The 26,249-nt window shown below is 40.7% G+C and overlaps 1 protein-coding gene across 6 annotated transcripts in view; it reads right to left on the minus strand.

Annotated features, from left to right (window-relative positions):
• CTNND2 (catenin delta 2) overlaps positions 1-26,249 on the minus strand; it is a 947,889-nt gene that overhangs the window by 502,044 nt on the left and 419,596 nt on the right. The gene's annotated exons all lie outside the window — the stretch shown is intronic.

Consider the following 26,249-nt stretch of genomic DNA (forward strand, 5'->3'; position numbering starts at 1 on the left):
TTGTATTCTTGTCAGCATATGTAGAACAGTTCAGCCTTCAATTTATTTTCGAAGGCAGACATTACAATATCCAAAGGATATCCCTAAAACCTGTTTAATTTCTTGCCTTTAAAACTAAGTGCAGAAGAAGCAAAAAGTGTCACCGTGTGAGGCTCTCCTTTTACATAAGTACTTATTCATCCTCAGTTTTTTAGGGTAGATTCTCATTTAATCCTTATGATTGTTGGAAAACATTGAACGTAACAGAACCCTTACTAACTAACATGTTAATTCTTACTTTACAATAGATGGGATAGTCAAGCAGTATCTTTCAATAGAATTATCTCATGCTTTGCCATTGCTTTGTGGAATGTTCTTGGCAGTAGCAAGAACTACTTGCTACTCATGCATTCATTTTTCCAGAAAAACCTTGGATTAATTTTCCTTTCCTATTTTCTTGACTCATCCCTAATGAATTGTTTAACTGGGAGAATCATATTACTTTCTAAGTATATTTTGGAAGAACTTATGTCTTTTCAGTGTTCGTATATATTACTTTTTTAAATTTCTGCATTTAGATTCCAAGCATGTTTGGTTGAAGTAACTTCCAAGAATGTTACAGGTTTGCAGCTATTGAATTTGAGATCTTATACTGTTAAATTTTCGAACAGGTTCTTACAGATAGTTAGGGCTGTTATTGATTTTTATATTATAGTCTATTTTCTGATTTGGAGATATGTACAGTGTGAAAATGTTAGACTGACCAGCAATTATGCTGACATCAAGTTCAGTACAGAGAGTGGAATGGATAAGACCAAATGTTTCCTAGTCTCAGTGAAGACGTGAAGACAAGAGATCGTTACTGATTAAATTTTAGTACTTTTGTCTATACTCAAAATTTAGTAGCAAGTCAAAATCTTCAGCAGAAAATACAAAACGGATTGCCAGAACTCAAGAAATAAAGTAAAAAGATTCACTTTATAGCCAGATCTTTGGAGTATAGGGCTTAAGAAGAAGGGAAGACAACCGCATTCTCAAAGATTTTATGGCATTCAACAGAAGCAAGCCAATGGCAGGGGAGGTGGGGAGGAGAGCAAATGCAAAATCAATAAGAAGCAAATGTGACTTGTAGCATTTTCTAGCTCACTCTGGCATTGAATGTCCACATGGTTTATTGTAAGTAATAAGCTTTCCCTAGACCAAGTAATAAAGATATAAGCAACGCCTGGCATCCCAAGGGCATCCTATCATTCGAGAAGGGGAAGGGGATACTGAGTTCTGGATGGGGTGCAGTGCCTGTGGCTTCCAGAGCAAACGAGAGAGCCCAAGCAAGTTTGCTCTCACTGCCTTCAGAAGAATTCACTGGTACCCTCAACCACAAGTGGTGGGGGTATTGGAGGGGGATGTGGGGTGGAGGGGCTGCAGATGGCTTCATCAGCACTCCCAGGGATGACATTCATATTGAGGGACAGTAAAAAACCTGTCCTGGAACACAATGGAGAGGACACAGGAGGTATTTGCACAGTCCATATACTGTGAGAAGACCCATGACTGAATCAAGAACTGAAGACAAAGTTTGCAGGGACAATTGTGAATAAAAGGACAAGGTCTGAGACCAGAGTATTTCAGAAGAGTCTCTGTGGGACCTACTGCATTCCAGTGGTTGTGCCAGTGCAAAGTAGTTGTGTTGGTCCTCGTAGTGACAAGTTTGAACAAACCCCTGATCCCACATAGAGTTTTAAGCTCCTGCATGCACCTGTGACCAAGTCTGACTGCAGCTAAAGAGCCCTTTCTTCCTTGGTGAGCCGCAAATAGGAGTGCTAAGAATAGCATCCATGCTGGTTGGAACAGAGGGAACATAAATGAGGTATGCATACATGACCATCCGGTTTACACTGAGATTTGTCTATAGAAAAACTCTGAACATTTGTAACCTTTCTGGCCAGATGGAAGTAGAACAACAACAACAACAACAATCCAGCATGGTTTGTAAGGTTAAGATTTCAATGAGCTGTTTATATAATTATTATTTATTTAATAATTCAATTAATTATTAGCTTCTACTCCATGCACTGGGCAAAGTATTGGGTCTTCCTCTCCCAACTCCCCCAAACGAGCTAGATTTATCAAGATGTTCCAATCTATTAGGAAGAACATAAAAGGACTTACATATTGTAATTCAAAAATTTTATAACGATGAGAATCAAGTTTCAAAAATGATACTAGGAGAGCCCAGTAGGAAGAGAGCTGCTTGGATGTTACAGACTGAATGCTTGTGTCCATCCCCCAGATCATATTGAACCTCCTTCCTGCAACCCCAAAGAGGGCTCTCCCCAGAATCCGACCATCCTGACACCCTGATCTTGGACTTGGAGCCTCCAGAGCTGTGGGAAAGAAATTTCTGTTGTTTATAAGCCACACCAAGTCTATGGTGTTTTGTTATTGCAACCCAAACAGAGTAAGACAGAAATTGGTGGAGACGTGAGAATCCAAAAAGCACCTTGGAGTAGGTAGTAGTTGACCTTGGCCTTGGACACTGGATAGCTTTCAAAAGACAGGTTAGAGCTTTTCCTGGAGGGCGAACCTGAGAGAGGACACCAACATAGAAGGTGCCCTGGCATATGTCTGCTCAAAAATTATGGTTGGCTTGAAGCACCGCTATGAATATTGGATGGAAAAAATATTTTTTTTCTTATGAAATATCTCTGAAGACCATGATAACTGCAATTTCTCGGTCTTAAAGTATTCAAACTGAGCCCTTTAGATTGAGTCCTGCTAGTTCAACAAGTTGCCTATGGCTGTTTCCCAGGTCTTGTTCTCATTATTACAAATTACCTTCCATAGTGCCCTTGAAGCGTCCTCAACTTCTGGATGTGCACACCTGCCTCTCCCCAGCTCCGCATGCTAGAGCTATACTTCTGTGCCAACTTGCTGCCACCCATTTTTGCATTTGCCCAGCAAAGCTGAGCTGTGATTAACAAAGTTATGCTGCCTCCACAGGGAGAATTTTCTGAACCACCAAGCAGACTTCTATGGAAAGTCTTTAAGGTAGAATTTATAAATGATACACGTCTCAGGTATTACCACCATTCTCCCTTCACACTGCAAAGAAGCCAATATACCTCATGAAGTTTTGGTAGCCTGGATATTGGCAGAAAGTGAGAACTTAGGATTCACAACAGTTGTTTTTTGTTTTTGTTTTTGGTTTTTTTGGTCCTATAAGACCAAGGGGCGAAACGACCTATCAAAGCTTGCTCAAGAAACTGTATCGCCAGAAATTAAATTTACTCAAGGAGCTGAATGCCTAATTCTTACTGCCTTCTATCCACTCTAGAACCTAAAAGTGAAAAATTAATGTCATAAAAATGCCCAATTTGGGGGGCGCCTGGGTGGCGCAGTTGGTTAAGCGTCTGACTTCAGCCAGGTCACGATCTCGCGGTCCGTGAGTTCGAGCCCCGCGTCAGGCTCTGGGCTGATGGCTCGGAGCCTGGAGCCTGTTTCCGATTCTGTGTCTCCCTCTCTCTCTGCCCCTACCCCGTTCATGCTTTGTCTCTCTCTGTCCCAAAAATAAATAAAAAACGTTGAAAAAAAATTTTTAAAAAATAAATAAATAAAAAAATAAAAAAAAATGCCCAATTTGGGTTCAATAGTATTTATGTGCCCCATTTGGGTGTGAGGATGCTTGGTTAGTCTCTTGCTTTCAGAAATTTAGGGGAAACACACTTTGTATAAAGAGTGAACTCCAATCAAGGCAGAAGGAACATCCAAACTTTGATGTGCTAAGATTTCCCAATGCCAGCAAGGCAAACTGAGAGCCTGAGACACAGAAGTCTGAGCAGTGGAATTTGCAATATGGCACACAGAGTCAACTGCTATGAGGAAGTAGAGGCTGGCATGGCAAGTGGAGGCTTTACCTTCTTCCACTTTCTATATTTAAATGCAGGATTGCTTTCAGCATCTTATGCCCTATATTCACATAAAGGAAAGAAATAGATGGCTTTACGTTGCTCAACCTGGATGGACTCAAACCGGATGATTCAGGAAACTAATTAACTTGGAAAATTCACTTAAGGACTTGTAACTCTATCAACAGTCTTGCATTATTAATGACTTTGCAGAGTTCCAGGATATCTTTAAATTCCCACTTGACCATTCCATGCTCAGATATAATTGCCATTAAGAGCTATTACTTGGAAAATTTACTGGGTGCCAGACAACATGTCGTGTGAGTGACAAGCATGACTGCACGCAAACTTTTCAATAATAATGCAAGGCAGGTATCAAGGTTTCTCAGGCGAGGCATAGAAGGTCCACACGGGTAAGGAAGGTTTAGAGAGATCCCATTGCCAGATGGAGGCAAAAACAAACACAAACCTGGCTGATTCCATACCACCTTCACATATCCAAAACCCCATTCTTCCACACACCCAACAAGCTTTCCAGTCATGGTTTCCCCCAAGTTTCTTTCTCTGTGAATAATAATCCGTTTCCTAGCCAGTATAGGGAACATGCCCAGGGGGTGTTATTTCTGGGTAGAACAGGAGGTATATACTAAACTCACGTGGTGGTCACTGTTAGAATTAAATTACTGTATTGCCCAATTTACCTCAGAAATGGAAAATGTTATATAAATGTAAGGCTTTAACACTCTTTATAGTAAAAAATACATAAAAAATAATAATAAAAAAAAAACAGTAGAGCCCTGTACTGTTGAAGTAATAGTTGTGTTGTCACAGTGATTTCTATGTTTGCCTTTTCCTGCCAGCTAAATTATAACATTGTACAGGAATGGAATGGGATGGAATGGAATGGGTCTTAGTTAACTCTGCCTGGCCTGAAATGAAACTTGCCTCTTTTGTATAAGGGTAGTTTAACAAAGACCATTGGGAGATTCACATTTAAGAAGAGCTGACTAAGGAAATAATTGGCCTTCAGTCATGTTTTTTTCTGCCTTGACTGGAGTCAGTTGAAAGGCAAGAAGAATGAGACTGTGCCGAATGACTTTTGTGTGAATTTGTTCTCACGGCTTTACAAGCAGATCTTTTATATTTCATTGTTTTATTTGCCAGTCATGATTTATACCATAATTATCACGATAATTGACCATTGTGCACTCTCAATTCTGCAGGATGTTTTCTCTGAAAGGCAAGTATTGCTGTTTGTGTAAAAATTTGACTATTATGAGAGGGTAATCTTAGAGTAGACATACTCCTATTTGGAGGGCAGACTCAACCCAAGGGAAAGTGAGGATGGTTTGAATACACATCACCTCTCTTAATACCAAGTTTATCTTTCCACTGTGGTTACAACGGTGTATGAGAAATTTCTTCTCGTTAGGTTATGACTTTCACTTTTCCTTAGAAAATGTGGATGGGAAAAAAAAGAAAACATTGGTAAGATGAGGAACCACTGGCAAATTAACTTGTACTCTTGGGCTGTCTTGATTTTTAGGGATTTAAATCAAGCAAATAAATATGACGGATGTCAAGTAGTGAGACATTATCTTCAATCATTCAGTTTGGGGTGACATAATTAACTCAGATTAACTCACCTGACAAAAAAATATGATTTTTGTAGAAATTAACTTGTTATTAATAAGTCTACTAGAATTATTTTTCATTACCTGCCCATCCTAGACCCTCACATTAGACTCTCTCGCTCACACCTATGGACGGGGGGAAGGAGGAATATACAAATGTGCATGTGCATGATTTCATTTTCTTCTCCTTCATAGTAGACTGAGATTTCATTTAAATTTCTTCCACCCTGTTTTATCCATTTGTATCCATTTTATCATGGGTCCTTCTGCCTTTGCAGCGCTTGGGGACCTCTGAATTTGATCTCTATTTTACCAAAAGCGGTTATCAGAACACAGCTGATTGAATGTAACATCTTGCGTTTTACCCACGGCTCTGGACTTGCTCATGCCCCCTGCACTTTCGTGAACTGCGTTCCTTCCCTGTGTAAGAGCTGTGAAATCCGGCAGTGTGGCACTTAGAAGATGGGAATTGCTGGAGCAGGCTTTTCAGCCTTTTAAGCACTGTGTCTTTGGAGCACTTTGTCAAAACACATCATACCAGCCACATCTGTTCCTTTATTTGAACCAGAGAAAACAGCTTTTCTTTTAAGATCTTCTTAAATCAGGCACATTGCTGCTGCTTGATTACTTCCCAAAGGTCTATGCCTGTGTTCCCCTTCACAGGCTCAACTTACCATCGGCCTATGATAATTATGCATTTTGTTCCACAGTCCTGTGAACTTAGCACTGGTCTTCGAGTACTCTGGCACTTATTACCATTGAGATGAATTGTGAACGTGGAACTGCTTAACACACCACTGTGTGTGTTAGATTTCTGCTAAGCTGAAATCTGAACATAAAAAAATGCATACATGGTGAATTCCAGGGCCAGGAGACGCTGGATGGAAACGCTATTCTCCATGTCTCTCTCACTTAGAATCTCACCATTGTCATCACAAGCTTAAATAGTGATGGCATTTAAAGAACACTGGAGGATCTTCTCTTACACTGAATACCGGAACAGGAAGCAAACTTGGAATTTTAATTCACCAATGCAGCTCTGAGTAAAATTGGGCAGGGCAATCAACTCCTCATGGTTTAAGATTTCCACTGGCAAAGTAAAGACCACATTAAGTTTGTGTCTCCTGTGCTATCATTTCAAGGGGCTGATTATTAAACTTTCTTCTCCCACCTGCTACTCCCATGATGTGAGTCAGGTGCTCAGATCACTCCCTTTAGGCTCCTAGTATCTTATGTCTAATGCTGATTCAGTGGTAGCTCTTCATTCTGATGGAACTACTTAGGTTTCTGTTAACCTAAAACATGCCTTCTCTATGATTCAAAAGTAGGTGTATATGTGTGCATGTGTTTATAGGTGTATATAATTAGTATATATAGTTTATAGGTATATATAGTTACAAAATAGGTGTGTGTGTGTGTGTGTTTATAGGTGCATATATATATATTATACACATAAGACATAGTAGTATATATTATAGAAAAATCATATAAAAAAACAACTTGGAAGAGAAGGATTACACAGAGCCCCGTGCAGGTGTGCGGGATGGCCTGTCTAGGAGACCAGTGGGAGGGGAAGCTGTTGATGGCAGGTGAACTCCCCAGACCGGCACAAGCCACGCATCCTAGGAAGGTCGGTGACAGACTAGGGCTGTCTTCTTTCCAACCAGTAGTATGAGACATAGAGGTAGAGACAAGTCAACCGGCAGTGTTGGGCTGAGTCATGTTGGAGTCTGAGGCAAAAGGAGAAATGTGCCCTGTGTCCACTCATCGAGATACACTCTCATATTCTGAACCAGGTGGCAAAAGTTATTAAAGTTCTACAATCAAAAAGCATGCCTAGAAAGCCCCATGCTGCCTAATTTGCATGCCGTTGTCAACCTTTGTAAACCCACCAGAGGTGACACGCGTGGCTGGCTGTCAAGGGTACAATAATGTAGAGGTGCACCCTACACCAGGGTCGTAAAACATGCAACTGCCTTTTTGTATTTAAAATCTCCACAAGTCATTGATTGTGGGTAGTTTGCCTTAATTTGGATTTTTTTGAAATATTGCCTTAAAATAGTATTTGTCTTAATAGTGATTTTTGCCCCGCACCCCTTAAGTATCATGCCTTTAGGTAGTTTCTCACCTGCCTTACCTTAATGCTGGTTGTCCGTGAGAATTAAGAATATAGTAATAATAAAATAGAAGAGAACAAAACAGAAATCATCTGGGTGCTGCAAACCTAAGAAGACTAACTCTTCTCTGTGTTTATCAGCCACATTTGTGTGGACACATTGGGTTATGAGATGTATTACTTTCTGCCGTCATAGACAAGTTGCAAAGTCACTGGCTGAGGGAGACCAAAATCAGACACTGGAATCACCGACACAAAAAGCAGCCTGTGCAAGCCTCAGAATGCACTGTTTGGAAAGATTTTAATTATGCCATTTCTTTGTGAATTCCTTTGCATGGTCTTTTGACTACAAGAAGGGGTAAAGAACAGCACACAGCCTCAAGGGGTGGGGGAAGTGCCTGATCCCTGCTACCAGTTCCCTGGGTCTGAGGAACACGACTTTGTGCCAGCTCAAAAGGTATTATAAAGTCAAGCTCTCTCCCATGCCCGAAGCCCAGACTTCTACATGAACTTGGTTATGTTCTGGCCTCTATGGCACTGTCCTCGATACAGCAGGAATCAGCATCATGTGGTTTCCCAGCACCCTTCGTCTGCACACCACAGCTTCTCGGTCTAGGGTTTTATCCCCAATGCATTACATCTCTACGGATAGGAGTATAGGAAGCAAGGCCCCCTGGTGAAATGCCACCCCCCTACACACAATATTTGAACGATAAAGCATTCTGAGCACTGACACAAGGAATGTTTAAGATTCAATGAAGAGGAGTTTTCCCATGTGCCTTCATTTATTCATTCATTCAACACAAAATAACTGAGTGCCTTTTACGTGTCAGACACAAATCTAGGTCCTGGGAATGAAGCAATGAATAAAAGGATCAAAATCCCCTATCCTCAAGGTGTTAACACTGCAGTGGGAAAAGGCTGTCAATAAAGGCACGTACGTAGAGCAGACTCACGTGAGTGAGTCAGACAGAGAAGGGCCAGAGAGGAAGCTGAAGCAGGCGCGGGAAGGAGGCAGAGATGGCCTGGGGTGGGCCAACGTCATTTTAGGTTGGTAGGTCATTAAAAAAAAGTCTCGGGGCGCCTGGGTGGCGCAGTCGGTTAAACGTCCGACTTCAGCCAGGTCACGATCTCACGGTCCGTGAGTTCGAGCCCCGCATCAGGCTCTGGGCTGATGGCTCGGAGCCTGGAGCCTGTTTCCGATTCTGTGTCTCCCTCTCTCTCTGCCCCTCCCCCGTTCATGCTCTGTCTCTCTCTGTCCCAAAAATAAATAAAAAATGTTGAAAAAAAAAAAAAAAGTCTCACTGGGAAGGTGACGTCTGAACAGGGACTTGAGGAAGGTGAGAGAGTAAGTGCATGACTAGGGGTAGGGGAGAAAGCTCCAGCAAACGCGAAGTCCTGATGCTGGGACCTGGCTGGAAGACCGACCGTCCGAAGGAGAGCCAGGTGCTGTCACAAAATAAGATGGGGTGGATGAGGGCAAGAGGGATGGAGGTAGGGTCAGGGAGGAGAGAAGAAGGAGGTCAGAAGATGGGAATGGACAGAGGGGGAAGCAGAATTGTGTATGAGGGTCCTTTAGGCCATTGCAAGGACATGGACTTTTCTCTGAGATGAGAAACCGTGGAGAGATGTTGGTCAGAGGAGTGAAACAGTTGGACTCCTGTTTCTAGGCTCCTCTGGCTGTCAGGAAAATGAGTTGGCTCGGGGACAAAGATGAAAACAGGTGGAGGACGGTGGTGCTGTCACAAAGGTGGCAGAAGATAAGCAGAAAGAATGGTGTGAATTCGGGATAATGTTTGAAGTTAGAGCTGATGGGTCTAATAAGTTAAATACCTAACGTGAGAAAAAGTGAGAGTCAAAGATGACACCTGAGTTTTTGTATCTGAGCAGCTGGAGAAACGGAATTTCTGTTTTCTGGCTGGGAGAAGCAGGTGCAGAAAGTACAGGTTTGGGCTGGGTGAGATGGAAAGGTCACTTCTGGGTGTGGTGAGTGTGGGCCTAGGAGATGTCTAAGGGGCCATGAGAGTTCGCACCTTGGAGTTTAGGGAATGAGGAATTCAAAAGGAAACTCTGAGCTGTTTGGAGTTCAATGGAGAGAATGAGCTGGAGATAGATATTTGGCAGTTGGCAGAGAACAGATGGCATTTAAAGTTGGAGTGGACCCAACTGGAAGACGTGGCTCATTGTGCTATTTGGTGTTTTAAAAAGAGAATTTGTGCGCCGTTAGGTGGAGCGTGTAACTCTTGATTTACCATGTTCGACATCACGCTTTTGCTTTATAACCTGTCATACTTCACTCGTGCACCATGCCTGTGGTTCCCCATAAGCTCCCCAAGAGTAGGGATCCTTGCCCTTTATGGTTCAGGGATGCATGTTCTTGGCATGGAATTAATTCTCAGTAAAGCCTGGCAAATGAATGATTTCTCGTACAGAAAGTGGAAAGTGTTCAACAAAGGTTAAAGGAAAGTCAACTCCTAGGAGTACACTGGAAGATTAGAAAGAGAGGCAGGAAACAGATTCAGGAAAAACAATGTCCCAGAATGGACTTTTCACTGCCAGTCTGATCCAGGGGAAGGAAAACTGGATTGTTCATACAAGCGACTCAACACAGAGGAACTGAGAATGGGAGTTAAACACAGGCACAGAACTAGAGATCTGAATCAGTCTGGGTCAACATGGTGATATCACCAACTGGCTCTCCCTAGACATTCCTTCTGGTTGCATCTCAACCACATTCTCCATGTTCTAGTAGCCAAACTGAGCCCCACTCCATATTCCCAAGTGCTCCAAGTTCTTTCGCACATCCTTGGCTTTGACTGTACTCTTGTCCCTTCACTTCCTCTACTGTTCAGCCTGTGAAGTCTCACTCAGTATTCGAAGCTGCCACCAAGAATTGTGTCTCTGTGGCAGCATCTCCCCCATCCCCCCAACTCCTGACAAACTACAGAATCTGTCATATGGTGTTGTGCAGCGTTGATACTGGGTCCGGATTGGCGGTTTGGAGCGATAGGAGCACAGGGCCTATGAGGAACTAGTAAATGTGTAGCACAGAATCTAGAAAACCGAGAGCTGGCAAATAAGAAAGGGTCAGTCTCCCATGGGAATGTGCTATAACTTAAGGGAACCCGCATTTACTCACTGTGAAAGCCAGAATCTATTCCTTGGGGGAGAGTAGCCCATGGACCCCTAACATGCCAAGATGATATGTCACCTGAGACCAACGATTTCCTGTCTCCATGTTTGATTTGGCTTTGCTTTTGAACTTCACAGAGCAATCTTTTGATTATTAATTTAATTTTTCTTACATGACACTGTAAAATGATCACCTTTGATGGAGAATAAATATTTGGTGACAAATATACTATTTCTAGAAGGCATTTAAGGCATTTTAACTATGGTTTAAAAATGAGCTTCCTAGTTTTGGTTAATATAGTAAGTAGAGTTCCCCAGAGTCGACTGAAGTTTGGAAAATGAATAAAATGTACTCTACCAGCAAAATTAAGAATCATAACCTGAGAACTACGTGAGGAAAAAATGAGTAAGACAGTTCTGAAATTCAATTAATCAGACAATGTACTGCCTGCCTCCTCTGTAGGTTACAAGTTTCAGGGGATTCAAAATAAATATAGAATGCTCAAGGATCTTATAATCTAATTCAGAACATTAAAATTGATGGATGTGGAATAGCAGGTCAGGCTATTCATGTGTTAGAGGATGTGTTACCAAAGAGATACATGAGAGCAGTTCAAGAAATTATATATTATTGTTATCTGCACTTCAGAGACTTACACTCAGAGTAAGTAGGTGAACTGTACAAAGTCAAAACGGAGTCAATGGCAGACCAGAAATTTAAACCCTGATTTTCCTCCAGACTGTGCACTTGCTCCTAACCATTACCTTCCAGTTTACAGAGAAATTTCATATCCCAGATGCTTTTTAGCCACAATAATTCTACATAATACATTCTGTTGTTTTAACTATTCTAGAGCATAAAGAATGACAGAGAGGATCCTTAAGTACTATACGGAGCAAGTGTGAACTCCTGAAAACTAGCCAAAAATTACTTATGAAGAGCAGATTCTAGTTAAAATGACAGCAAACAAGAAGGAAATGAAATGCACAATATAAACTAAAAGTGTGCACATAAAGTCAGCAACCTTGACCTTCACCAGGGGTATTTAACTCTCTCCTAGAAGGTCTACCAATACTTTCTAGAAGAGGTGTTATATGAAAAATACAACTATAACACCCTATGTTAACTATACTGGAATTCCAATTAAAAAAGAAAAACAATACAAAACCCTCACTATTGTTGATTACCTAGGAGAGATGAAAGTATCAAGTGATAACAAACAAACTTTAATAACTATCTCAAAAAAAAAAAGAATCGGTTTAACAGTAGGTTATATGACATATACTAAAATCAATACATTATCTGTATGTTGGTGAAAAGACAACATAATGCACATTACTAAGTGTGTGTGTGTGTGTGGGGGGGGGGGTTACCATAATGTCAAGTTATAAAATGTCTAGAAATAGATGTAACAGAAAAGGTATAAGAAAAAAAATATATAGTTTAACTCTTAAATTTGAAAGAAGGTTGGGGCGCCTGGGTGGCTAAGTTGGTTGAGCATCTGACTTCAGCTCAGGTCATGATCTCACAGTTTTGTGGGTTCGAGATCCACATGAGGCTCTGTTCTGACAGCTTGCTCAGAGCCTGCAGCCTGCTTCAGATTCTGTGTCTCCTTCTCTCTCTCTGCCCCTCCCCTGCTCATGCTCGTCTCTGTCTCTTAAAAATAAATAAATGTAAAAAAAAATTTTTTTTAAACTTGAAAGAAGGAGAAAAAACAAAAAAGGAAACATTTCATGCAATTTGAAAACAGATTATATTCCTATATGGCAAGAGATAATATTTTTAAATGCCACTTCTTACCAGAATATATATATATTCAATGCAATTTCCTAAAAACCTATTTAGATCCTTTCTTAACTTGAAAAGTCAAGTCTAAATTAATCTGAAAGAATTCAAGTTTGCTGAACTTGTCTCATACGATATTGAAAATATATCCCAGCTAGGCTGACATTTGAAACAAACAGAACCCCAAACAAGAAAATAAATAAGTACGAAAGTAGTTGAAGAAATAGGAGCCCGTTATTTTTATTTTACTATCAAATTAAGATTTATAATCCAGTTAAGAGTAAGTCAAATTAAGATTTTGTTAAGCCCAATGATTCCATAAACAATTGAACATACAAAAGACTATGAAAATGTTTTGCAAAGTATATAATTGTTAATAAAAATGGTGTAGAAAGAAGCCCAAGCAAGAAGCAAAAGATAAAGGGCGTAGAAAGAGGGTCAAAACACATAGGCAGGCAATTCACTAAAGAAGAATTAGAGGGGCGCCTGGGTGGCTCAGTCGGTTAAGCGTCCGACTCCGGCTCAGGTCATGATCTCGCGGTCCATGAGTTCGAGCCCCGCATCGGGCTCTGTGCTGACAGCTCAGAGCCTGGAGCCTGCTCCAGATACTGTGTCCCCTTCTCTTTCTGTCCCTCTCCCCTTGTGCTCTGTCTCACTGTGTCTCTCAAAAATAAATAAATGTAAAAAAATGTTGTTTTTTTAAAATTAGAACAGTCTGCAGAAAAAAAAAAAAGAATTAGAAATCTCTTGCAGATGGAAGGAAACATGCTCAGTGTCAGTAGCGACCAGGGAAAGGTAAGTTTATATAAGAACGAGGTATTCTTGATTGATCCCATCCAGCATTCCCCTGCCTGGCGGAGGGCAGGCAGTCTCACACAATACTGGGTTAAGTTGGCAGAACCTTTCAGGAAATCAACATGTCAGTAAACAGCGAAGAAAAAAAGTGCATATATTTTCTGACCCAGAAATTCCTTGTATAGGAAACAAAGAAAGGAAGGCAGGAAGGATGGTGGAAGGGAGAGAAAATGAGGAGGAAAGGAAGCAAGGAGGAAGAAGGAAGAGGATGGGCAGGGGATACAGGAGAGAATGATGGAGAAAAGAGCAATTCAACAACCATCATCAGCAACCGTCATCAGTTCTTCCCCAGTAACAACCTAAATGGTCTCCTAGTATGACTGCCCTGTGAAACTCCCTGTTTTCATCTCTAATCTGAGAAAATCTTACCAAAGCTATGTACCAAATGATTTAAAATTGAATATAAACAATCAACTAGTTGTTAGCTATTTTTTCCTATGTGTTGCTTATTAGTAATTCTAAATATAGTTTATAATATTCCTAAGTTATTTGGAAGAAGCTGAAACACATATTAATAACCTGAAGCTCTGGATAATATGTAAAACTGCTCGATTATTTTCATGTCTATACTTAGGTTTCCATAAAATTAATTCTTTTCTTGGTTCAGTGAAAATATGAAACCGGTTAAATGTTTTTATTCACTTGTATGTTAGTAAGAGTTTATTTTCTTTATTGGAACATCCATGACTGAACACGGAATAGAGGATATAAATGGTTATGTCAGGAATAATTTAAAATAGATAAACTGAGACAAAACATGTATTTGAATTCCTCCTTACCTGTACAATTAGTTTTTATTTTGTGAAATATACCTGTAGGTTTCTCTTGCCTGTTTGGCACTTTAGCATTTGCCTTGATAACACGGAGACACAGACACAAGCAATTATTTTTTTTTTAAAGTTTTTTTTTTTTCAACGTTTTTTTTTAATTTATTTTTGGGACAGAGAGAGACAGAGCATGAACGGGGGAGGGGCAGAGAGAGAGGGAGACACAGAATCGGAAACAGGCTCCAGGCTCCGAGCCATCAGCCCGGAGCCCGACGCGGGGCTCGAACTCACAGACCGCAAGATCGTGACCTGGGTGAAGTCGGACGCTTAACCGACTGCGCCACCCAGGCGCCCACAAGCAATTATTTTTAAACAATGGAAATTCTCTGTATAACATTTTCTTCTTTTTTCAGAAACAAAGTACTATTTTGCTTTAAGTCTTTAAAATCTGACTATATGGTCATTTCCTTATAACTTTTTCTTTCCTACTACATATGGTCTAAAAAGCTAGCTATCTCAAAAAAATGACTTGCTTAGTATTTCTTAGATCTCAATCAACTTTCTTGGCTATTTCTCAATACACACATACATGCGTGTGCACAGACACATACACACAGAGTGGCTTTTAAGTTATTTTACCATTTTTACATTCAGCCACTCTTAAGCAACACTACCCATGAAATTATGGATCTGACATGTTATTTACCTCTTTACCTATTGAAATAAATATATAACTGTTAAAATGAAAAGTGCTCAACCATGAGCCACGTGCAACCATCCCATATGGTACCACCTTACCTCTGCCACTTAGAGAGCACTGTGTGAGATGCGGATATTAACCAAAAATATAAATTCATTACATATTTTAAAGTTTGTGAAACTGTACTTGATTTGACCTTTTTCATATGTGACTTCAGCTTCTCAAGCGGCTTAGAGAGAAATATGCTAGCCATGATTTTTAAAAGTATCTTTAAGGGTGTGCCTGGCTGGCTCAGACATTAGAGCATGTGACTCATGATCTCGGGGTCATCAGTTCAAGCCCTGAGTTGGGTATAGAGCTTAGTTAAAAAAAAGAAAGAGAGAAAGAAAGAAAGAAAGAAAGAAAGAAAGAAAGAAAGAAAGAAAGAAAGAAAGAAAAGACAGAAAGAATGAAAGAAAGAAAGAAAGAAAGAAAGAAAGAAAGAAAGAAAGAAAGAAAGAAAGAGAAAGAAAGAAAAGAAAGAGAGAAAGAAAGACAGACAGACAGAAAGAAAGAAAGAGAAAAAAGAAAAAAGAAAGGGACACCTGGCTGGCTCAGTCAGTAGAATATGTGACTTTTGATCTCCAGATTGTGAGTTTGAGCCCTATGTTAGGGGTAGAGTTAACTTAAAAAAAATTTTTTTAATTACTATATACTAAAGTTGGGATATTTTTCTTGTATAGTTTTGTGAATTTGAACAGATATATAGTCTCATCAGGATACAGAACAGTTCTATCATCATAAAAAACTACCTCATGAAATCTCTTTAGCCACACTTGCCCTTTACCCACAACCCCTGGTAATCACTGATCTGTTTTCCATCTTCATGAGTTTGTCTTTGGAAAGTGTCATGCAGATAGTCATATATTTGTAAACTTTTCCAATTGGTTTTTCTGGTTTTTTTTTCTTAATGCTTATTTATTTTTGAGAGAGGCGGAGCATGAGTGGGGGTAGGGCAGAGAGAGAGGGAGACACAGAATCGGAAGCAGGCTCCAGGCTCTGAGCTGTCAGCACAGAGCCCGACGTGGGGCTCGAACTCACACACCGCGAGATCATGACCTGAGCCGAAGTCGGACACTTAGCCGACTGAGCCACACAGGTGTCCCATCCAGCTGGCTTTTCTAACTCACCAAATGTCTTTGGATTCATTGAAGTTGCTCCATGTATCAAGAGTTCTTTCTTTACTGCTGAAGAGCATTCTGTGGCTTGGCTGTATCACAGTTGAAGTTTAAGTATTTACCCGCTTAAAGGCATTTGGATTGTTCCCAGCTCATGAGTTTCACAAATAAAGTTAGTATGCATACTCATACGCAGTTCTGGTATAAACATAAACTTTCATTTCTCTAGGGTAAACACCCAGAAGTTTGGTAATGGATGATATGGAAAATATGTTTAACCTTATAAGAAACTGCTCAACCATTTTCCAGAGTCTGTAGCATTTTATATACCCTTCTGCAGTGTCTAAGAGTTCTGGGTCTTCTGCATTCTTTCCAGAACCTAGTATTGCCAGGTGTTTTGAAAATTCATTATTAGGGGCACGTGGGTGGCTCAGTTGGTTAAGCGTCTGACTCTTGATTTCGACTCACGTCATGATCTCATGGTTCTTGACACTGAACCCCGCATCAGGCTCTGAGTTGACAGCACAGAGCCTGTCTGGGATTCTCTTTCTCACTCCCTCTCTGCCCCTCCCAAGCTCATGTTCTCTTTCTCTCAAAATAAACAGTACCAAAAAAAGCTTTAAAAATTTGTTATTAAATTTTAGTCATTCTTCTGGTGAGTCATTCTTCTGGTGCGTCCCCTGCCCAGTGGTTAATGATGTTGGATGTTCTTCCCTGTGCTTTTATGTCACCCTCATGTCCTCTTGGATAAAGTACCTGTTCCAGTCCTCCTTGTACCTTTTTACTTTAAATTTGAGAGATATTTCTTTGTCATCACTTTTCTAGATAAAATGTATAGGCTATAAAAATATGGCTGGATTAGGCAATCCGTTTGATTTTCTTATGCTGTCGACTCATCTGCCTTTTATAAATTCAATAAATGTGCCCTGAAAATCACTGAATAGAGAGAAACATGTGAAGAGAGGAGCTTTTCAACACACAGTTTTCCTTCTTTGGGTGAAATGAAAACAGAACGAGTTGGGAGATGCATTCCGGATAATGTAACCAAATATGCAAAGAAGAACAAAGTCGGTGAGTAAGAATGCAGATTGGCACACAGCTGCCCACACAACTTGTACATCCGCGTGAACATATTCTCTGTGCTTGCTCACTGAGGTGTCCTAACATACATTCAATTGTTATTCACTGTACTTATGGTTTTTTCAATACTGGATTTGTTGTTAGGAAAGCGTTTTTATCATCTGCACGTCCAGCTGTGTATGAAACGACAACGTCGTGAATGCACACAAGACAGTCTCTGCAAATTCCGCACTAGGTTTATTGTGTTTATCCCAATGCCTTCTGGCTCCACCTGCTCTAGTAATGGCTCATATTCATTTTCTAGAAAGTGCTCCCCAGCCAGCCGCGTATCAACCCCAGCCCACACTGAAGGTGCATAAAATCCCTGATGTGAATTCATGCTGGTGGTGGTTCAGAGAAGCTCAAGATATAAAGCGAAGCCTATAGCTCTGGTTAGAGTCCCTCTTTCGATCTTTATTCTGCTAATATTTGACTTTTTGCTGCATAGAGCTTGTGACAGCATTTTTTAAAAAAAACCTAGTCTATGAGAGTTTCAAAACTCCCATATGAAAAAAATAACGATGCATGCGTTTTTGAGGCCAGATATTCACAGTCAAAGAAGGGGGGAAATGGTGCGCAATTGTGCCTTACCTATTAAAAATGGTAATACATTTTGAGAAATATGTTGACTTTCATCCTTTATGTGCTCTTTACAAAACAGAAACATTAAAACAAGATACAGATTTAGCATCCATTACTTCCATTTCTTTCTTTGCTTTTAAAATTAAATGTGCATTTTAAAAAAGTTTATTTATTGAGAAAGAGAGAGAGAGAGAACGAGTGGGGGAGAGGGAGAGAATGGGAGAGGGACAGAGAGAGGGGAAAGAATCACAAGCAGGCTCCATGCTGTCAGCGCAGAGCCAGATATGGGCCTCGAACCCATGAATCATGGGATCATGACCTAAGCCAAAATCAAGAGTTTGACGTTTAACAGACTGAGCCACCCAGGCACCCTGAAATTAAATGAACATTTATCACACACTTATTTTGGGGAAAGTATGAACTAGATACTAACCAAAAGATCTAAAAGAGCCACAAAATGCCAGACAAATTCAATGAAGAACATTTAAATAGCTGAAGCCTTTTCATTTTGAATTTTACATTATAATTCTTGGGCCTGACAATAATGTTAGCTTTAAGAACCAAACAAAATAGAACATATATACATACGGACACACACACACGGCTTAAAGTTTTATTTTTCATCCCTTAGATAACCTGTAACCTCACATTCTTAAATGTTAATAAACGTATCAGGAGACATGACCACCGTTGGTCACAAGTCTTGAATAATCTCTAGTAAATTCCCTCCTTCAAATAAAATTGGCAAAAGAACACATTAAAAAAAGAGTCACTGCTTATGATGGAAACCATAGCCATCAAGAAATCAAAATGTGAGACGAATGACTATTAATCTCTTGATTTTTGAAAACGTGGAAAAAGTGAATGTTTTAAAAGCCTGAAGCTTTTTCAATGCCACAGAACGACGCAATTATGATGATGATTTCCACCTAGGACCCACCTGCTCTGATCCCACAAGGACTCCCTTTTCTTGTAAATGGCAGGATGTGGAACATTTGCAATGCGGCAGAGCATTTATTATAAAGAGTGCAAGCAGTTAAATAGCACACACGTGCAGCAGGCACTTTCCCGAGTGTTTTCCATATACAATATCACTCAATCCTCTCAAACACACTAGGACGTGGGCACCATTGTGAAGACCAACCTCAAAGTAAGCTAAGACACAGAGAGGTCGAACAGAACTTCCGGGTTCACCGAACTAGGAAGGGGCAGGGCTGGGATTCTGACCCAGGCAGATGACCATAGAGTCCACAATCGTCACCCCGCACTGCCTCCCAGCAAGACAGAAATGCAGAACATCCTTCTAGAAATAACAGATGCTGTTCCTCCACGGGTCCTCTGGAAAGACGGAAGGCTCTCTCCAGCCTTCCTCACATCAACACCCTCCTCTTTACAAGTGCTCTGGCTCCCTGACAGAGTGGGGGACCCTTGGAGCAGTTGCCGTTGCCAAAATGGGAAGACGCTAAAGCGACGAGTCTGATTTCCACGCAAATACCCAGTGTTTTAAATAACATATTTTAGACAGAATTCAGAAATTCGGCAAGCCCTTGCGATGCACTCTTTCTAATTACCATTGAACATTTGGTTCTCTCTAGACATTCTGCTGTCACCACAACACTGCTATTTCATGCATGAGAACTTGCTTAGCAAAAATATTTTCAAAAAGAACAAGGACAGCTGTCAAAAATGATCATAACCTTTGCAATGTGAGGAATCATGAAGTAAGCTGTTGAGTGTCTCTATGTGTGAAACGGAAGCGGGGCGTCCCGCTTGGCTATTTACCTCAAACCAGCTTCTACACTAGTATTCTTCCCTTTGGAGAGCGCGGTCCATTGTGCACTTCCTGCTGTCTCGGTGCAAGAACGTTTCATCCGATGGTGCGAGCGTGCTTTCCGCATACTTGAAGTATGTGCAAATACCCGAAAATGTACATAACGTATACGGAAGTTTGCTTCTATGCACACTTTCTGTGAACTGACTCTCAGATAGCTATATCTAGACCTTCGTTTACCAACCCTTCTTTGTCGTTGAAAAGAAGTAACAGAATAACATAAAATATGGTATAATGAGATGAAATGAAATATATGCTTTTATTCACGCAGTTATTCTTACACTTACTGAGTTTTAATTAATGACCTCCATCGCTTTGAACCATGTGCTTAGATGACGGCATCCTCACTTGGCATTCGGCAAACAAAGGGATAGTGAAGTGAGCGCTGTTGGGCCTGAGGTCTGCAGGGTCCCCGGTTTCATGTCTCAGGGTGAGCGGGCTGCAGAGGGAGGGGGAGAGACAACAGGCTCCCCACCCAGCAAAGAACTAGAACTTCGCCTCCCTGGGCTGAGTTTTAGACTGGACTTCTGAAAAAGATTTCACTAGAAATTTGAAATGGACACATATGTGAAAATCTCTAATCTTTACACAGAGGGGAAAACTTCTGATCTTCAAAGCCCCTTGGAGTTATACATTTCTGTCATTTAATTCTAAAGTGACACACTGATGTTAGAATTTATTGCGATCTTCTAAAGAATGGCATCTTGACTCTATACATCTGTGCACAACACAGAAAAGTATAATGTTGCTGCTCTAATGGAACTGAGAATCCAACTGTCTAAAAGTCTGTTACATCCATCTATAATTTATATATCAAAGCAAGACTTTGACAGGGGCTGTTTCCTTGCTTAGCTTAATTTAGGTTAACTATAAGCACGCGAGAATAATTAAAGTCCAATAAACAGAATGCTAATCCTCAGACTTTATTTTATGTGAATCAATGAGGTTTTACATAATGTGTTATTACAGAAAAGCAAACTATTGTTTTAAGAAAAATTTAGTATTTGACTTTGCTAATTTTCTCTCGAAGCATTTAATATACGAGAAAGGTTAAGGATCTGAAAAAAGGTTAATCTAGGATAAACACAGATTTGTAGCCAGGTTAATTTAGAATTATGAATGTCTGAATTATTCTAAAAAAACAATTTTAAGTTTGACATTGAAGGGGTGCCAATATCACATGATTAAAAACATTTTTATGGAAAAGTCTGGTAGAATTTGTGCTGAAGGAAAAATATTTAAAGAATTGTTAATTCAGCATCCATCTCCTCAGGAAAAAAAAAAGACCTATCTGTGGTTCTTGAGAATATATTAGTTTTCATAATATTCTCATAAGGAAGATTCTAAACCTTCCATTGGTTAATTAACACAGTTATTGCTAATGATTAGGTGACTCCATGAAGATTTTCTGACTGAAGAAGGAATGGGTATGTTGCCACATAATTCACAAATAATGAACCATGTGACTAAAGAGAAGGACAAGTCTTCATTGGAAACAAACATTTTTTGAAGCTCCATTTTATCAATAGCTGTTACTGCATCATCTTTTTCTTTGCAAAGAAAGGGAGTTTTCTGACCTATAAATGCATATTATAGCACACATCAACTACGTATGAGGGGCACTTGAAAAAAGTGCTGACGTGAAATAAATATAAATAACTCTTGGGGACGCCTGGGTGGCTCAGTCGGTTAAGCATCTGACTTTAGCTCAGGTCATGATCTCACTGTTCGTGGGTTCGAGCCCCGCATTAGGCTCTGTGCTGACAGCTCAGAGTCTACAGCCTGCTTCAGATCTGTGTTTCTCTCTGTATCTGCACCTCCCATGCTCACTGTCAGTCTCTCTCTCTCTCTCAAAAATAAAATAAACATTAAAAAAATAAAATAAATATAATTTTCAAAGACGTGCTGCCCCCTTCTGGTTGTTCTTCCAAGAAGCACACACTCATTCCTGAGAGCTTGCAGTCATAAGAAACGCTTCATGAAAGGCTGAACATACTGAGACCACAAGTAACTCCATTATGTCAGTATGTCTTATTTGGAAGGCTCCCACTATCTTTGGTAGGTTTCAGGAAGACTCAAGGGTAAGAAATAATTTTTCCAATTATTAATATCACAGTAGAAACGATCCATTTCAGAAATAGAGATTTTTCCATGTTTTACTACAGTCAATTAATACTATGATACCAACAGAGGCATTAAAAAGTAATTTTTATCATATTGAACAAAGGGACAGAAAAGATGTCTTACACTTTCTGTTCTCAGCACTCTATTTAGACTCAAGTCTCATTTCATCATTGATTATTTCTCATATTTGTGAGTATCTTTTTACCAATTTCACTCTCTAAATGTAGTAGGGGCCAAGTTTCTCTTCTCCACTTTTCTTATAGTTCTTTACAATTTCTTTCATTATCCAAAATTAATTTTCTTTCAGGTTGAAGGAACAGTTACCCTTAAGAAAATAATCTACCCACTACAGTAACTGCAGTCGTGGTCTGATCAATAATTATAATAAGAGTAGGCCCCATGCCTTTGTAACAATTTGATTTAACTGACTCTGACTTGAAATTGGAAATCTTTTTTTGAGTCAAATGATGATCTTTTATTTATCAAAATATTTTAACAAATTGAAATATTAATCGTGGTATACTAAATGCCAAGTGTTTTACTTTAAAAACTGGGAAGCTGTCTTAAGGAATATTCAATAGCATCGTTGATATCTACAGTATTTCCACCTCTTTAAAATAATTATTTATTCGGGGCGCCTGGGTGGCGCAGTCGGTTAAGCGTCCGACTTCAGCCAGGTCACGATCTCGCGGTCCGTGAGTTCGAGCCCCGCGTCAGGCTCTGGGCTGACAGCTCGGAGCCTGGAGCCTGTTTCCGATTCTGTGTCTCCCTCTCTCTCTGCCCCTCCCCCGTTCATGCTCTGTCTCTCTCTGTCCCAAAAATAAAATTAAAAACGTTGAAAAAAAAAATTAAAAAAATAATTATTTATTCAAATCAATCAGTTCACATGCCGAAGATTTAAATTAAAGGGTTTCCAAAATGCACCTGTAGTTTAGAGGAAGAGTGACCGGCCATGTGAGCCACGGACTAATTCCAAAGGACAGAAGGAAACTGACACTTAAGTCCTGTTTGCGACGGGAACTCACCCAACTTCTGACTCCAGCCTCCCTTACAGAGGACTGAGGAGGTGGGGACACACAGAGCCCATTCCCCACCCTATTTCATGGTTCTCACAGCCCAGTGGTCCCAAAGAAGCTTTCCCCCAAAGGGCACCACAAAGCCTGTAGTGTCTTAAGTCATGTCCTATGATGCTATGATAATTCCTCTCCTGGCCTCACCCATAGCCTGTCTCAATGGCTCTGCCTCATCCATTCACTTCCCCAGCGTGCTTTATCATGATTATTCTGAAATGAGAGTGACTCCTTAAACAATCCCCAGAATGCCTCACCATTTACACCCCATTTACACCTGGATATAAGCATCATGGATATTCTGCCAAGGCTATTTTTTAAATTGATTTATCTATTGTTGCTGTAAGGAATGAAAAAGTAGCAAGGACCATGCACGTATGTGTGCTAACCTCAGGACCATGGCGAATGAATGAATAGATCTCAGAACAACCAGGCCAGAGGCAGTGGTCTTATTTCTTTGTCAGGTACACCCCTCAACCCAACCCCTAACCTCCACCTCTGTCATCAAAGAGTTCATGGTCAGAATGGTCACATTGAGAACACATTGGTTTTTAGCATAGGAGTGATTCAAGTCAATGTTCTATTGTAAGATTTCTTCCTGGGGCCAATACAACTGCAGCTGTTCTTTTGGCATGTGGTTCATGGAGCAGGGCTGTCCCCGGGAAGGGGTTGCTGGTTCTCCCGTGTCCCATCAGAAGATGCAGTCAGTCTTTCCAGGGATCACCCCTCCCGACCCCAAGTGAGGAACTCAGATGAAATACTGCACATCCACTTGATAAACCGGGGAGAGGATTGCGTCACTGGGGAGGACAGAGAGTTCCCTCATTATTGTCAAAAGAGGGAATGCACCACGAATAGAAGCCTCTGGTTGTGTGTTATTTTTCAAAAGCCCTTTACTCAGCCAGTTGTTTTGAAGCCCAAACTCACTTTCCCATAGCAACGGTGTTATATACGACCACCAGCCCCACACTCCACTCGGAATATTGCTTTACTCTGGCAGCTATGTGAACTCACTGTAGGACTAACACTAAGCAGGATGTGGGACAAGCGCTCCCCAATGCTGGTGCCTGGGAAGGATAGTGGTCCAGACCCTACACTCAGGGAAAGAGAAAGACAGCACCCCCTCCTGGGTTCCTGGATTTGACCGCCTCTCGCACCGGGCCAGGAGCTTTGCATCCACAATCCCACTACTCTTCAAACCTGGGGTCAGAGTGAGGCATATGCTCACACGCACAAAGAACTCAGGTCACATTGGGAAGGATGGGAGCCGAAGTGACCACTGGAGCTGGTGTTCACACTCATGCTGGTCTGTCTCCATGTCTCCAAGCTTAGAAACGCAGTACGTTTGACAAGAGGAATCTCCCACCCTCCAGGGTTCTGTTCTCAATCATTCATTCAACAACTCTCTGAGTTCCAGGCTGGGTGCTTTGAATGCAATGGGGAACAAAGATATCACTTCTGTATCAGTGACACTTTAGGTCTAATGGGAAAGGTGGATGTGATCACAAAAGAACTATGTAAACAGAAATTATCACGGGCTTCAAAGGAAGGGGTAGAGTATTCTGAGCATAATGGGGGCATATGAGGCTGGGTGGTCAGTGAAGATGGCTTTGGGAGTAATGCTTAAGATGATATAGGAAAGATGAATAGACTTCCATGAGGCAAAGAATCATGGGTAGAATGGTGGGGATAGTATAAGCGAAGGCCCTGAGGCACCAAAATCGTGATGCATTTTGGGGAACCGAAAGACCCACTGGGAGGTGAAGAGTGAAGGAAGAGTAACGGGGAGAGTTTGCAAACAAAACAAAACAAAACAAAAAACAAAACAAAAACAAAAACGAAAAGCAGGGTTGAGATAACGAGTATTCTGAAAGGGAAGAAAAATTTTAGGAAATAAAAGGTAGGTGACCCACATTTGGATCCAGGGGCTTCACTGATTGGACACTGATTTGTGTGCATGACTCACCCATAAGTCTAGTGTTTCTAAGCCAGAAATTAGCCACAAATTGAGCAAGAAAATTAATAACACACTTGTGTAATATTGTAAGGAAATGGCTTCGTGATACATTGGATTATCTTTCAGCTAATCTGTACTTCTTCCCTCTCCACTGTGGTGGAGTAGACTTCTATGCTTTACCGACTTGGGACCTGGCCAGGTGACTGGATACAGCCAGTAGGAAGGGGATGTATATGATGTGAGCATCAGAGGTTCTGGCTGCCCATCGTGAGAGGCCCATGCCCCTTCCTCAGCCCAGAATCGCTGGGCAGCAAACTGATCTGAGCCGCATCTGAAGCCTGAAGAGAAGCTCAGCCAGCAAACTGCATGAATCAGGGCCACCCAGCCAGGAACAGACAAACCCTCATTCATGAGAGACGTGCACAAGTCTTGACTATGCAAATAAATGCTTGGTGTTACAGGCTACTGATTTTTAAGGTGGTTTAGCATGTAATTTTGTTGCAGTTCTACTGAATACAAAGTTTTAATACTAAAAATTGCTCTCTTTACTGCCCCCCCCCCCCAACAAACATGCACGTGTGCCCTCGCAAACACACACAGATGGGCACACGGGCATGCACAAGCTCGTTCTGCTCTGGCTCATCACCAGGCTTGACGACAGCAAGAAGAAACAGGCAAACAGTGTCACGGCCAGAAGCCCACCTGGTGCATGAACTATATAGTCTGAACTCTGACAATACTGGATGATGGCTAGTTGGGCCCCCACTTTGTAACTGAATTAAAGCGGCCTCCTGTTACTGACCGCACTGCTCTATGCTTCATTATAAACCTGTTGTTTTACTGCAAATTTATTTTATTAAAAAAAAAAAAGGTAGAATACCAATTAACCGCAATGGCATAAAAGAAATGCCATGAGCAGCTAGCATGATCTCAGTTTCCAGCCTGGGGAGATCTCAGACTTTACTGGCACGTTTCTTTCTTTATAGCCAGTAAGATGCTGGCACTTAGAGCGATTACATTGCTCCCTTGTGTATAGCTGAGGGATTTTTATGTTACTATAATGCTTCCCAATTCTTAACGTTTTTTTTTTTTTTTTAAGCAGATCTTTTAACAGTGAGGTTTTACTACATAGACTCCAGGATGACATTGAAAGGTATCTGAAAGGGAAAATTGCATTGATACATTTGGCCATTGTGTTAATGGCTGAACCAGTGTAAGACCCAGATGTGATTTTTTTTTCAATGCATCTGATAGCTCTTAAACATTCCCATATCCTAAAAAATTAAATATATTAAAATGCAGACTTCCTGAAACCTAGAGCCCTTTACAATGTGCAGGGAGTTCTTAAAATAGCACAATTAAACATCGTGTTCTTAGATGGGTTTATAAAATTTACAGCTGACACAGGCTTCAGAACTCCTATAATCTAGTCTATCTCAAATTTCGTGGGTCATGAATCCCTTTGAGGATCTAGTGAAATCTACGAAATGTCTCCCCAGGAAATAATTCTAATCCAACCTTGGGATATACATACA

Source organism: Neofelis nebulosa, chromosome 1 (assembly GCF_028018385.1).
Source record: "Neofelis nebulosa isolate mNeoNeb1 chromosome 1, mNeoNeb1.pri, whole genome shotgun sequence".
NCBI classification, from domain to species: domain Eukaryota; kingdom Metazoa; phylum Chordata; class Mammalia; order Carnivora; family Felidae; genus Neofelis; species Neofelis nebulosa.